This window comes from Rousettus aegyptiacus, unplaced genomic scaffold, assembly GCF_014176215.1.
Source record: "Rousettus aegyptiacus isolate mRouAeg1 unplaced genomic scaffold, mRouAeg1.p scaffold_m13_p_1, whole genome shotgun sequence".
In the NCBI taxonomy this organism is placed as follows: Eukaryota; Metazoa; Chordata; class Mammalia; order Chiroptera; family Pteropodidae; genus Rousettus; species Rousettus aegyptiacus.
Genome location: NW_023416284.1, coordinates 14,057,979 through 14,072,547, shown reverse-complemented (window position 1 = coordinate 14,072,547; position 14,569 = coordinate 14,057,979). Strand labels below are relative to the sequence as shown.

The 14,569-nt window shown below is 46.8% G+C and overlaps 1 protein-coding gene and 1 long non-coding RNA gene across 3 annotated transcripts in view; both read left to right on the top strand.

Annotated features, from left to right (window-relative positions):
• Positions 1–9,122: 9,122 nt before the first annotated feature.
• On the top strand, positions 9,123–14,306 carry LOC118610033. Its single transcript, XR_004953703.1, has 3 exons — positions 9,123–9,308; positions 10,790–10,965; positions 12,355–14,306. It is a non-coding gene; the product is annotated as an uncharacterized LOC118610033 (long non-coding RNA).
• A 36-nt stretch (positions 14,307–14,342) lies between these two features.
• LUZP1 (leucine zipper protein 1) overlaps positions 14,343–14,569 on the top strand; it is a 68,501-nt gene continuing 68,274 nt past the window's right edge. For both annotated transcript variants that reach the window (XM_016149306.2, XM_016149302.2), the window contains exon 1: positions 14,343–14,459. The gene's annotated coding sequence lies outside the window, so the exon portion shown is untranslated. The remainder of the gene's footprint in view (positions 14,460–14,569) is intronic.

Genomic DNA, 14,569 nt, shown 5'->3' with positions numbered 1-14,569 from the left:
CTCCACCTCTGTCCCCTCCCCCAGCATCCTTGTCATGCTCCTCATTCTTTCACACTTAGTCACAAACACACACACACAGCATGATGGTGACAATGGCCATGGGGGTAGTGGGAGCAGCGAGGACAGGACTCTGCTAATTTCTGATATGTGCAAATGTGGCAGACACAGCGGGGTGCCCGCCTAGCAGCCGTCCTGCTTCCTTTCTCACAGAACCCCAGATCCGTTCCAATGGCAACAAGCCCAGTCTCCCACGAAGTGAATCCTGCTTGGTTCAAACTGGTTGGGATACTTCTATTCCCTTTGCTAGGGATTAGTCAAGGAATGAACATGCGACCCAGTTCTGACCAATGGAATGTAAGTGGGGAGACCATCCAGTCATATTTACCAGGGACTAACGGGGTTCCCAGGACCTGCAAATTTCGGTACAAACTGGAAAAATATCAGGCAAACCGGGAAATGTTGGTCGTGCAAATTGTAAGGGGAAGTTGAGTAGGGGCTTTGGGAAGGATAGTTCTTGCAAGAAAAAAAGGGGCATGCAAGCGGAAAATAGTTCTTCTTGCTTGGGAACAGCCCTGCAAGGATGGGAGGGTAGGACAGCTGTCCTGTGATCTTGCAGAAAAAAAAAAATGAGGATGGGAAAGAGCCAGCCCAGCTCCTTGACTGCATTGCTGAGGCACCAAAGCATCCCTTGGTGACAGGAAAGTCAGTGCACATGAGTCACCTAGCTCATCCTTGCTCCGCACTGACTGTTCTTCCAACTGGGCCCAAATCTGCTTCCCAGTAGCTTCCACCTGCCCGTCCTGATCCTGCACTTCTAAAACCCGAAGGCCAGGGCTGTGCCTCCTCAGGCTGAGCAGCCTCATGCCCCATCGGCCTTTCTTCTCTTAACATAACTCAGGAAAGAATTTGCCCATATTGCACTCGGGCCAAAGCACTAAATCTTACATATATATATATATATATATATATATATATATATATATATATATATATATATATATATACATACACCTAGTGCTTTTAAGCTGGCTGCACTTTCCTGCCCTCTGGCCCCTGATTCTATATCTGTACAATTGAACCCAAGGGGAGGACTTTTCATTGATCCGTGTTACATTTATTCTTGCAGATTCTTACATGTCTTTCTGCAGATTAAGTGGTTTTTGAATCCTGATCCTGGCAGCCTCTGTGTGTGCTGTCCCTCCCAGCTTTGTAGGAGCCTCATAGTAAACGAATCCCAACCGTTAAAGAACCGTTCCGTCCTTTTGGGACCAAACCAGAACCCTTGGACTATCTTCTCGAGGCTAGCTTTGCTAAACATAATAAAGATGCCTCCTCTGGCAGAGGTAATGGTACTAACCCCCTAAATCCACCCTGTATTACTCAGGGTTCTCCAGAGAAACAGAACCAATAGGATGTACATATATAAAGAAATTTATTTCAAGGAATTGGCTCAGACAGTTGCGGAGGCTTTGTAAGTCCAAAATCTGATAGGGAGGCCAACAGGCTGGAGATTCAGACAAAAGAGTTGCACTTTGAATCCAAAGGCAGTCTGCTATAGAACCAGAAAGAGCCAATATTACTGATGAAGTCCAAAGGCCATCCTCTGGAGCATTCCCTCTTGCTTAGGAGAAGTCAGCCCTTTTGTTCTATTCAGGCCTTCAACTGATTGAATGAGGCCCACCCTCATTATGGAAGGCAATCTGCTTTACTCAAAGCCCCCCTGACTTAAATGTACATCTGATCCAAAAAGACACTCATAGAAACATCCAGAATAATGTTTGACCAAATGTCTGGACACTGTGGCCCAGCCAACTTGATGTTACATAAAATTAACCATCACCTCACTTTTACTTTCATAGCCAGGCTTCCTTCTCGCACACATCACTCTGACCTATGATCTCTCATCAGACTACGAGGCCCGCAGGGACGCTCATTGATCTTTGTGCTTTTAGTATCTGGCACACAGCCAGTGCTCAATTAACAATAGTAATAACTAGCATTTATTGAGCTCTTACTGTGTACCCAGGTACTGCCTTAAGCATTTTATGAGCATTAACTCAGGTAACCCACATAAGGATGGTCCTTTTATTATCCTCTAGATAAAAAAAACATAAGTCCCCATAAATTAAAGTTATTACCTAGTGTCACACTGCTAGTCTGCTGTGGAGCAGAAGTCGAGCCATACAGTTCTATCGCAGTATCCATACTCTTAACCCTTGTGGAAGTGACCAGATCCAAAGGGGCACGTGACTGTGAGGGCCAGTGGAAAGCAGTGGAAAAGCACAGGTTTGGGAATCAGGAAGGCTGGGCTACCTATCCCAGCTCTTCCATCTATTTACTTGATGTCTCCATGCCTCAGTTTGCTCTTCCGTCAAATGTGGATAACGCAATGCCTCTTAGGGTAGTTGGGGCCCGACACCGTGCCCAACACTGCAGCCTTCAAAACCAGGGGAGGTTATTTAATATAAGACCAGGCCACAGTTTACTTATGAATTTTTGTTGAGCGCCTACTACGTTCTAGGTGCCTTACAGACATTTTCTTATTTAATCTTCATATCAACCTTGGGAGAAGTCCTTGTCTTTATCCCCCTTTTACAGATGAGAAAATTGAGCTTGGAACTCTAATGAGTCACATAACCAGGCTGGGCTTTGTCCCATTGTCCCTATACGTTTCAAAGCCACTGCTCTTCCCCAGGGATCACAAATTCAAGGGACTGTAGGGTCCATTCATAAGTGAGTGAAGCAGACTGGGTGTGATACAACAGAGAGATGTAGGGAGCTCACATACCCTATCAAGAGGTGGCAGCCTCCAGCTTACTTGTGCCATACTGATTTTTAAGAGAGTAAGGAATCTGGATTTTCTATGAAATCTCCTTATTTTTAAATGTTAACAACTAATTAAAAAACAAAACCGGTGTGCAACTATGCCAACCACAAAATAAGCCTGCCAGCCAGATTCAGCCCCTGGGCCGCCAGTTGGCAACCTCTGCACCTTCCCATGCTATTGGCTAATTTCTGGGCCCTATATGGCAGTTGGATCCTTCATGGAGCTCAGTTTATCTGGGGACCAAAGTGCACGAGCAGATTAGAAAGCCAGGAAGCCAGTCTTCCATTGTGCCTGTCCTAGACCCCACTTGTGCCCTGCCCCTTCAGCTCCCTCAGGTGCCATTCCGGCCACCTTCCTGTCACAGAAAGGGCTGGCTTGTGGGGGAGGGGAGGGACAATGCCCTGTTTACACCGCCACGGAAAGGACCAGAGGCAAGCAGTCCTCTGCAACTAGAAGTCTTAAAACGGTACATTTACCTGCTTCACCGGGGCCCCCACATTTTGCTCCCAAGGGTCGGAACAGGGATTCCAGACCTAGAAAATATCAGACAGGAGGGAAACTTCAAGGTCACCTGGGAGAACCCCAAGCAGAGCAGCTTATCCCCCGATCCCCCAGTCAGTGAAGTGGGAACTCTTATTATGCCCATTTTATAGGTGGGGAGACTGAGAATGGTTATGTAATTTACTCCAAGGAATCACAGCAAGTAAATAGCAAGGCCAAGGTTCATGGCTAGGCAGTGTGACCCCAAAGCCGTACAGCTGGCTACCAGCCCATACCACCATCCTGAGCCGTACTCCCACCAGTTGACTGACTCCTTGTTATTAGCACCAAAAGCCTCTGCTCACACACCCAGTGACAGGGTGGCCCATTACCTTTCTATATTTTTTAACCATAGCCACACTCAACCAGTACTAACCAGGCATGAGGCTTTGCACTTGGCATTTAAAAAAATTCTTTATGTCATTCCGTACTCATCACAGTCCTGAATGCTCCATTTTAGGCACGAGAAAACCAAAGCTTAAGGTGATTTTAAAAACTTGCCCAAGGTTACAAAACTAGAGACAGACTGAGATTCAACTGCATGTCTATTCTTTATCTAGCTCGCACTAAAAGTTTCTTTTGGTTTCGTAGGGAGAAATATCTGTCTCCCTGAAGTAGCAGCCCTAATTCCCAGTTTCCCAGCTCCCTTCCCCAGATGCTCTCTTCAGAAAACAGGCAAATGTGCCTCTTGAGTCTTTTTTATACAAGAGTCAATATTCTGACTCCTTCAACTATTCTGCACGAAATGTGGTTTTGTGGTCTCCCTGTACCCAGCCATCATTTTATTCATCCTCCTGTATGAATGAGTTATACTTTCTCCTTGTCCTTTTTCAAAGTTCTAATACCAAATGAAAAACAGTAATTCAGACATGAGAAAAAGGACAATCACCTCCTTTATTGTACATATAGTGCTTCTATTAATGCAGCCCCAAGCCCAGTAAAGGATCTTCCCTGTTTGAAGCACAGCCCCCCTGCACTTGGGATAGAGTGAACAAGCCAACAACTTTCTGCCCTCCTGGAATTTACATTCTACCCGCTGAGATAAGGTCACAGGTCCCTCAGTGAACTTTAGATAAAGATCCTAGAATGTCAGAGCTAGTAGGACCCAATCTCTACCTGCTCTTTTTTATAGATGAGGAACCTGAGTCCAGAGAGGGGCAGGGACAGATCCAAGATTTCAAAGTGAGACAGAATCAACTTCTACCTTTCTCAGAACCTCAGGTGCAGGTGAGACCTGGAGCCTTAGAGAGGTATATAGACTGAGATGAAAATACCACCTTTAAGAATTTTGCTAAGAGGATCGTCTGAAATCCCGGTATATTCCAGATATGACCACCACCAGGTGGCGCAGGTGCACCAAGGACGGGCGCGGAAATCGAAGGTGGGTGGTCACCTTCCCCATTCCGAGTAATTTTCCTTGGCAAGTGGGAAGCCTGTGCCCGCTCTAGGGCAGCACTAGGGCAACTGTGTGTATTACATACGTATGCAGAGGTGAATTCTGCCTCAACCAAGGAAATGGCGTAGGGTAGTTGTTAAAAGCTTGGACACAGGTATAACAGACTCGGTGGGAAACCTAGCTCCCCTTTACTGCTTTATCATGCCACCTCCATGCCACCTCTAATGCATAGAGTGGGTGCAAGATAAGGTCTTCATTTCCCAGTGCTCTAAATGGAACCCGAGTTGCTGGTGCCCTCTTCCTGATGGGCCCCTTTCCGGGTGGAGTGTGGGCAACTCCCCCTGGCAGAGAAGTCTCCTTCAGATGGCAGGAAGGTGAAGTTAATGGAATCTGGCAGCCTCACAGCCCAGCTTAGGCCTGGAAGCTCATCCACACATTTTTTTCGTCTCACATCACACAAGGAAATACAAATGCAAAGGCTCCGAGGCTGAGAACTATGAACGTTTGGGGCCATGGGGCCAAGGATGCCTGAGAGGAAAGAGAGGGTTGGAGAGAGTAGGCTGGGCCTTGGGAGCTAAAGCAAGCTGTTGACATTGAACTTTAAACTGGGAGCAACGGGGAGCTATTGAAGATTATTCAGCAGGGGAATGACTTGGTTAGATAAGTGTTTAGAGCGATCACTCTGGCTGCGTGTGAAGGAAGGAATGGAGGAGGAATGGAGGTGCGGGAGCCTCTGAGAAAGCGACCAGGAGGCTGAGTAAATTAGAGCTGTATAGGCTGGACTTGGGTGATGGAGATGGTGTCTGATTTTCCATCCGCTCAGAGCCTCTGATCACTGAAATTCGTCTGTCTTGCCCATGCAATTGTTGCCGAAGGGCAAAGGGCTGCCCAGCAGTAGGTGTTTCTCAGAAGATCTTTGATGAAAACAGACAGCCTAGGAAGAGAGAGGTTGGCTAAAGAGAGAGAGACAAAATCCGGAGTTAGGTCGGAGGGGAGGCAGTGGCGTCTAACAGTTAGGAACACTGATGGCATCACACACATCTCGTTCATGTCCCAGTTCTGCCACTTTGTAGCTGTGTGAACAGACAGGTTATTTTGCTCCTCTGATCCTCAGTTTCCTCACCTGTAAAAATGTGGCTATGACAAGGACTCACCCCTTGAAGCTGTTGTGGGGGCTGGACAGGTAATGTGTGTAAAGCCCGGTGTTTTCCACCCAACACGTGGAACCCAAAGGGGAGCTTCTTGTTTTCAATCCCCACTTAAAGACAGTCTGTTGCCATGGTATTGTGGTCATCCTTGCTCTGGGGCACCTCTCCAGGCCAGCATGGCTCCGAAAACGGGCCAACCTAGGCTGCACACTGCACTGAATTAGGCCAGTGGAGTTCCAGCCAGAAGCAAAGAAATGATTATTTGATCAGCTCATGGTCACATTCTGGGGGAAATGTACTATTTCTCTTCTACTTTTTGAGGTATTAACAATTAATCTTACTCCAGCGGTCTCAGGTAAGATTTTCTGTTTTACTTTCTCAGTTTCCTCCTTATTTTGTGGGTACTTGTGTGCTACAGTCTTCCAGTTACTGTGAAGAGTGTTTTGTATATATTCTTTTATGTAATCTTTACGGTCACTCTTTTAGTTAGGTACTACTTGCTATTGTCTCCACTGTATGGATGAAGAAACTGTAGCTAAAAGAGGTTAACAAAGGTACCAACCCCTTGCTCCTCGCGGTGACACTTACCTGCTGTGTGGACAGTCAACAAGAAAGGCACATAGGGGCCTAAGTGAACCTAGCAACCTGTCCCCAAGAATTCCCCAGTGAGTAGGATGCCAGGGTTTACTTGATCTAAAAGCCAATAAGAGAAATAACCATGTGATACACACCCCAGCAGTTGTCATAAAACTCTGGTTGAGGCACAGTCTATTGTTATTAGTTGGGGCGGGGGGCGGGGAGGGGAGGTCTTTCATGTAAAACATTCTTCTGAGAGATTAGTGAAGGGGAAATTTTGCCTTTCCCAAATCACTGACCTGATTCTTCCAATCAGACTATAGCAATAGCTAATTCTTATATAGAACTTGCCAAGTGACAGGCCTGTTATAAGAACTGAATGTGCCTTAACTCATTTAATCCTCCCAATGACCCTATGAAAGGGGTTTTCTTACTATGTCATTTCTATTTTTCAGATGAAGAAACAGAAGCACAGAGAAGTTAAATAACTGCCTCAGGTCACATGACTAGCAAGTGTTAGAGTTGGGCTTCAAAAAGACAAAGTCTGACTCCAGGTTCTGTATTTAATCACATATTTACTACTTCCCATATAATTTGTAACCCCCCCCCCCCCGTTTCCCTCTTTGCTCTGACTGCCAGGAAACTCAGAACCATGGTTTTTGCTCTGTCACAGTTGCTGTCCTTAGAAAACTTAGCCTAGCATTTTTGCTATAATTAGTCAATTTTTCATCTTTCTTTTCTTCTTCTCCATTGGCCTTTGGTCCAGGCTTTCATCACTCTTTGATTCTTGCTCTTTAATTATCCATCAAATAGGCTTGAGGCTGCAAAGGAAACCACCTCAAAACCCTTTTTGGAATAGACAGGACATCATGTATCAGTGAGATGAACAGAGACTATTCTGACCAGCTGAGCCAGCTGGACACAGTTGGTGTTAGGTAAATGTCTTTTGAGCATCTTCTGAGTGATTGGCACCATGTTCCAGTGTTAGTTATGCTAAGTACTGTAATAGAGAAAGCCTGAAATCTCAGTGCCTAAATACAACAGACTCTAGTTCAATGTGTGCCCCACTCAGTCAAGTGACTCAGTGAGACCAAGGATGACCAAGGCTCTGCCACGTTTGACATGTGGTTCCCAAGGTCCCTCTGGTGTTGGCATCCAGTTGGCAGATGGGAGAGAAAAGAGAGAGCCCTGAGAAAGCAAACACACTTCTTAACTTGGATTTGGCCTTGGTACGACAGATGCCTCTGCCCATATCCCACTGGTGAAAACCGGTCACATACTTAATTGCAAGGAGTGCTGGAAAATGGAATCTGAGCTGCTTTTCTCTCAATAAACCTCTGTGCATGGAAAAGGAACATCTTTGGTGAAAAGCTGACATTGTTCCAGTTCACAAGGAACTTAAAATTATCGAGCCATCTACCCTTATAAAATGGCTAAGAATACGATGCAACATGTGGGTGGCCATGAGGAGAGAAATGGTCTTCCTTTGTTTACAAGGAACCACGAGCAAAATGGAGTATTTACTTATTAGACCAAACGTATTTTTCCAACACAGGAATGGGCTGTTATGGGAGAGAGAAAGTTCATAGGAAGTGTTGAAGTAGAGGCTGAATTTTCACTTGGCTGAAGGTTCTAAGAGTCAAACTAGATGTCTTCTATCAGTCCTTCTAACTTTGAGCTTCTATGCTAGGCTCCATAGTCTTCTCTGAACACTGATTTGTGCCAAGTTCCAGGTAGGTTTGGCGGGACCCGGAAACAAATGAGACACAGTGCTTTCCTCAGGTTACTTAACTGTAATGAACCGAAGCAGGATATCTGGGAAGCAGGATAGTGGAATGGTCGGTCTGAGCTCTGGACACAGGAGACTGAAGTTTTAATTCCCAGCACTGTTGCTTTGTAGCTGTGTGACTCTGGAGAAGCCACCCAGCCTCTCTGGTTCTCAATTCCCTCTTTTAGAAAATAGGTATAAGAGTTATCTTCATAGAGTCCGTGGACTCAATGATGACATATTCTTAGAGTATTTGTAGCACAGTACCCCGTATGTAGTAAGCACTTTATTAGTAGTAATATTTTTATAATGATCTTGGGTCATCGCTTCATTTTTTGAAGCCTCGGTTTTCTCGTCATGTGATGGGGTTCATAAACTCACATCATGGGGTTGGAATCTTGCCGTGTTGTGGGGTTTGCCATTTCGCCTCTCGGCTTCCTCGTGGAGTAAGTGGGGCGCCCCATACCCAGATGTAAGAACTAGCAGATTACGGACCGCAATCAGCACTGTCAGGCAGAGAGGAAGAACCGGAGTTGACAAGGACGCGACTTCCTGGCTGCGCTCCCGGGGAAGGAGGTTTGTGCTGGGTCCCATCCCCCCGGCCGGTCCTGCTCAGGAAACGCGGAGAGAAAGCCAGGAACCAGGCCTGCCAGGCCCCGCGGCCCCTCAGCGCCGTCCCTCCTCCCCTGTCCTCGACTGCAGGAAGCCGGCTGGCGGGAACGCCCTGCCTGGTGGGTGGGAAAGGCCGAGAGCGCGCCGGCCTTGCCGGCTTCCCAGACCCGCAGCGGCGCGGAGCTGTCACTGCGGCAAACGCGCCTCCCCCCGCCCCGCTCCCCTCTCCCCCGCCCGCGCTCCTGGTGCAGCCTGCCCGTTAGCATCTCATGGAAGTGCTGCAGCAGCCGATCCCTGGGCAGCCTGAGCAGAGAGGCTGAGTCCTACAGGCGCCATCGCCCACCCGGCACGGAGCCCACGCCGCTGGGGCTGGGCTGGGGAGGGAGAGGTGTCCAACCCTCTCTTTTGGGAGGTGAGACCCTGAGGCCTGAGGGTTTGTAGGTGAGTGGTCCAAGGTCATGGCTAGTCAATGTCAGGGCCAAGATTCGACCCGTGGTCTGTTTTGCCTCTAAAGTTTTTGCCTTGAGTCTGTGGTCCTAGTCCGGGTTCGGGAGGGTTCAGGTTCTTGTGGAAGCTCGAGAACAGGAGGTTTGAATCTGGGAGCTACTGATGGCCTCCCAGAGGTCCGTGCCCCTTTGATTTTGTGTGTAACATGTTGCGTGTTGCATTTTTCTTCAATCTCAAAGGTGTCAATGACCCCCGAAGGGTTAAGAACCACAGCTTGCCAGGGCCCTGCGGTTCCTCTGTGGGGATTCCGGTTCTAAGAGGACCTGAGGTTCCTCTATGGTCTGTAGCGTCTTTGAAAATATCTCTGCAAGGCGCTGCTGTTACTCCGGAGGGACTTGGGGTCTCTATAGGATCCTAGGATGTTTCTCTTACATCTTGAAAATCTTTCTATAGGGTCCTGGGGTCTGTGTGGGGATTGAGGTCCCTATGGGCCCTAGTGTCTCTTTCTGGGGTTCTGATAATCTCACTATAAGGTCCGTGATATGAATTCTCAAGTTGGACCCTCTGAAATTCTAGGCAAGATTTTGTGGGGCTGTCTGTATACGGGTAGTTTCTGGGGGAGGTGTCATGGATTCCACCAAATTCTCAAAGGGGTCCCTGATCCCCAAAGCTGGAAAACATATTACTTTAGAGCATTTAGTGTTAGACAGACCTTGCTCCCTTCTCACCAACAAGATCCAGGGAAGAATAGGATGGCAGGGATAAATGGCAGTGTTGTGTAGTAGATGGAGCATGGGCTATGGAGTCAGGCATTCTGGGTTAAAATCTCAGTTTTTCCACTTAGCAGCTTTATGACCTTGAGCAAATTTCTTAACCTCTCTGAGTCTCAAGGCCACTTCCTCTAGGAAGCTTTACATGTGTCCTGGATTGAGTTCCCCACTCCGAGTCTCAGAAACCCTCATAACAACTGGCCTAATATTTTGTGGCATTTAATGCAACTGTAATGAAGTAATTAATTGAGTTTAATGTTGTCTTGTCTTTCCGCCCAGTCATAAGCTCCAAGAAGGCAAGGACCTTTGCTGTCTTATGGTTTGTGCAGTGCCTAGCACATGCTAGGCTCTCGGCCATTTGTTATGAAATAAATAAAAGAATGAAGGAATGGAGGGTTGCATGGCAGACGCTGCAGTGGGGGCAGAAAGGGATCAAAATGAATAAACATCGTTTCTGTCCGTGAAAAGGTCCCAGGCTAGTGGGGGGAATAATAGGAGATCATGCAAGGAACATTGTCCTAAATACATTAAATGGGGGATAAATTTTAATGGGGAGACCTACTAATGGGGAAAGCACCAAGAGATCCAAAGATGAATGGGACCCAGTTCCAGAAGAGTCGACATTAACAACTTCCCTTTGTATTATGTGTTACTGACAAAGGGCTTAAGTTACATAGACTATCCAGGTATGCCCTTATTCTGCAGAGATGGGGAAACTTCTGCTGAGAAGAGGTCAGTGACTTGCTCAAGGCCACCCAGACCACCCGTGGCTGCCTCAGTGCATAGCTTGCTGGCTTTGGAATTCAATCCACATCCTTCAAGAATTGGGCTTTGATGTTGTGAAGGTCTTGTTTTAGATCCCACTAGACGTGAGACTTTGGGTAAGTTACTTTACCTCCTTCAGTCTTGTTACCCTAAATCGCAAGATATAAATACTGATCCCTATAACCTATATTAGATAGTATCTATAAAGTGCCCAATGTGATACTTAGTTTATAGTAAAGGATCCATAAGTGTTTGTTGAAGGAATGAATGAAATATATGTATTGGTCAGTGGCCTGAAATGTAAGGGACTTAAAATCATGTCATCTGGGGAATGGTAGGAGCAATTGAGGACGATTTTATTCCTTTCCATTCTCACTTCCTATGATTCCTGTGAGGCTTAGCACCTCCTCAGCCACATTGTTATACTTTATTGTTTGCAAACCAACAAAAGTGAACCAACTCCAGCTTGGTTAGCTTTTTAAAAATATATATCTTTACTACCTTTTTTTCTGATGACTAAGTACTAGTTCTGCCTTGTAAAAAATTTAAATTCCTATCATGAGGAAAATGAAAGTGCAAATTTAGACACATTAGGTACGAGATGGTGACATATATGTTATTCTTTGGGCAATGGGGGAGGGACACAGGACAGGGAGCAAAAAAATTCTTCCTGCTTAAAATATCTCCTACTGGCTTTGCCATGGTTCCTGGGAGTTCTGCTAGGGTCTCGCTTTTAGCTTGTAGCATTGAAAGTTCAAATGCAGCTAAGGGCTGGGAAGGGGGTAGAAAGTGAGGATTCTCTGGGCAGGGGATTTCCCTGGAATACCATGGAGAATGAAATGTGACCTGTGGAATTTTCTATGGCAATATTCATAGTTGTTTCAGATGCCTACTGCTGATTTTTCTTTTATCTGTGTTTTTATCCCCTTTCTTCCCTCCTAGCATCTAGTGGAGTCTTTTTTGAAAGTTCCTGCTACACACACATACACACACAAACACACACACACACACACACACACACACACACATACATGGGGAGAAAGAGAGAGAGAGAGAGAGAGAGAGAGAGAGAGAGAGAGAAGCAAATCAAAAAGTAAGAAAAAGGGTGAAAGCCTCCTATTTAATTCTCTATATTTTTATGCATATATTAAGCATACATTATAAGTTATAATCATGGGATCCTATTATACCTGTAATTCTGCAACTAAGACTTACCATTAACAATACCCAGTAGATACCTTTTCTTGCCTGATCATGAAAATCTACCTCATTCCTTTTACCAGCTTAGCTTCTTGAGGTCAGGACTATTAGTTAACCCTACTTTCAACCCAGAGTCCAGCACAGGAGAGGTCTTACTGGGAGGATATGTTGAAAAAGTAACAGCAGACATCATTTCTTGGCATAAACTAGGTGCCAGGCTCTGAACTAAGCCTTTTCACATGTTATTTCATTTAATCCTTAAAGGCACTGTATAAAATATGTACTAATATCATTCCCATTTTCAGATGAAAAAGTGAGGTGCAGAGACTTGAAAGTCCAAGGTCACACAACTGGTAAGTGGTGGAGCTGAAATTTGAATCCTGATCTGTCCTGTGCCAAAGCGTTTGTTATGAATGAATAAATGGAAAGTTCTGTCTTCAGCACCTCCCCTGTATGTCCTGGGTTCTCTCTTCCAAGGATTTGCAATGTTTGGCATCAGCGTCAGCACATAGGAAGGACACAGTAAAGGCCTCTTCTTTGCCTGAAGCAATCCTGTGGCCATGCCTGCTTTTCATGAGAAGTGGCATTTTGAATCTCTTAGTCTAAAAATAAGACTCAATTTGTTAGGGGCCCTCGAGGACCAGCCCAGGCGTTTTAGGACAGCCATTTGCCTTTTCACAGCACAGGGAATTAATTAGAATCCCCAAACCCTTTCCCTCTTCCCACAGGCCAGTACTCTGGAACCACCCAGTTCCTTGCTGCAGCTCTCCTAGAGACTGCGGAGATGCCAAGGGCAGTTTAACACAGATTCATTTCTCTGTAAGGAAAGCAAGAAGAGAAAGACACAGGGAGAAATGGGTCAGCTCTGTTGCAAAGAACTTGCAGAGAGAACTCGAAACTGTCCCCACTTTGGAGGGATACCAAGTGACAGATACCCTGGCCTGTCAGATATGGCTCTGCAGAATCTCCCTGGGGTCTAGAAATTGAAGTATTGGTTCCTGTTCCAGTGGCAAAGCTCTTCAGGGAGCCTCTTCTTCCCTCACGACCTCGAAGTCTTCTGCCCTGAAACGATTGGGTAGTTTATCCCTAGAGATGCTACATGGTGTTACGAGCTACAAATAATATCGATGATAATAATAATGGAAGTAACAATGCCAACTATATCATTTTTTGAAACATGAGTGGATTCTGACCTTAAAAAAGTGAGGAAGTGCCAAGAAGCAAATGGGAGGTCAATTTGGTACAAATTAAAGTGTGTTGACGTCCACAAGAGAGTTAAACAATGCAGGGATATTTCAAACAGGGAGTCAGCGTCTGGCTGGGGGAAGCTAGGAGTTGTAAGATGAGATGAGACAGCGAGGGAAGAGCATGAGCAATGGGGTAGATGTGGGAAAGCAGTGGGTGTGCTAGGAGAAGTTTGGATAAACTCTGTGTGTGTGTGCGTGTGTGCGTGTGCGCACCGCACATGTACGATTGTGTGTGTGTGTGTGTGTGTGTGTGTGTGTGTAAAGGTAGGAAGAGATCAGACCAGGCCAGGGCTTTGGCCTTTATTCCATTGGCAATAAGGAGGTTACACAAGAGATGTCTCAAGAGCCCAGCTATGCTGCTGCAGTCAGAGAGGAAGCAACCCTTAGCACATTTGTGCCTCGGCTTGCGAATGCAACTCTGTGCCAGCACGTGGGAAGGCATCTACCAGGAGAGTCTCTCTGGCTGTGGACCATGCTATACCGTGCTGGGTGTGAGGCTTGGGCTCCTTTCAAAAGTTCCTCTCCCACTTCTCTGGGCCCTAGGTACCTTACACATAGTAGGTCCACAGAATTACTGGAGGGACTTTTGAGATCATCTGGTAATCACCTCTTCTCATTTAAAATAAGTTGAAAGTGAGGGATGAGAAAGGACTTGTCTAGTATCACACAATGAATTGGTAGCAGAGCTGGAGACAGGAACCCATGTCTCCGGAGTCCAAGCTGAGTTCCTTTTCCACATTTGTTGAGTAATAGAAAGTGTTTGTTGAGTGATTACTCCATTCCAGGCCCTGGGTCAAACACCTTTTCATGGATTATTTCATTTAATCCTCACAACCCTCTAGAGAATGCCCCTCTTGAAAGCAGGACGTCTTGTCTTCCATTTTGATTTCCCACAGTGCCTACAACAGGCCCTGGGAACCCAGCTAGGCGGGCAATAAAAACTTGGCGGAGTCCAAGTCCCGGCAAGAGAAAAAGAAGGGCGGAGGGGGCGGGGCGTAAGGCTCAGCCCCACCCCTCGCCGTAGGCCCCGCCTTCGGGACGCTGACGTCACCCTGCAGGCCTGCCCCTCATTGTCAGTCCGGGGGAGCCGGAGGAGGCGCCGGCAGCCGGGAGCAGATCGCCGGAGCCCTCGGCGGGCGGGAGCGCGGGCCGGAGCCGCCGAGGTAAGGGGTCCGCTGGGAGGCGGCGAGAGCGCAGCGCGGGAGGCCGGGGCGGGCTGGCGGGAGAGGGGAGAGGAGGGCCCCGGAGTGAATGGCCTGCCGCGCCGAGGGGT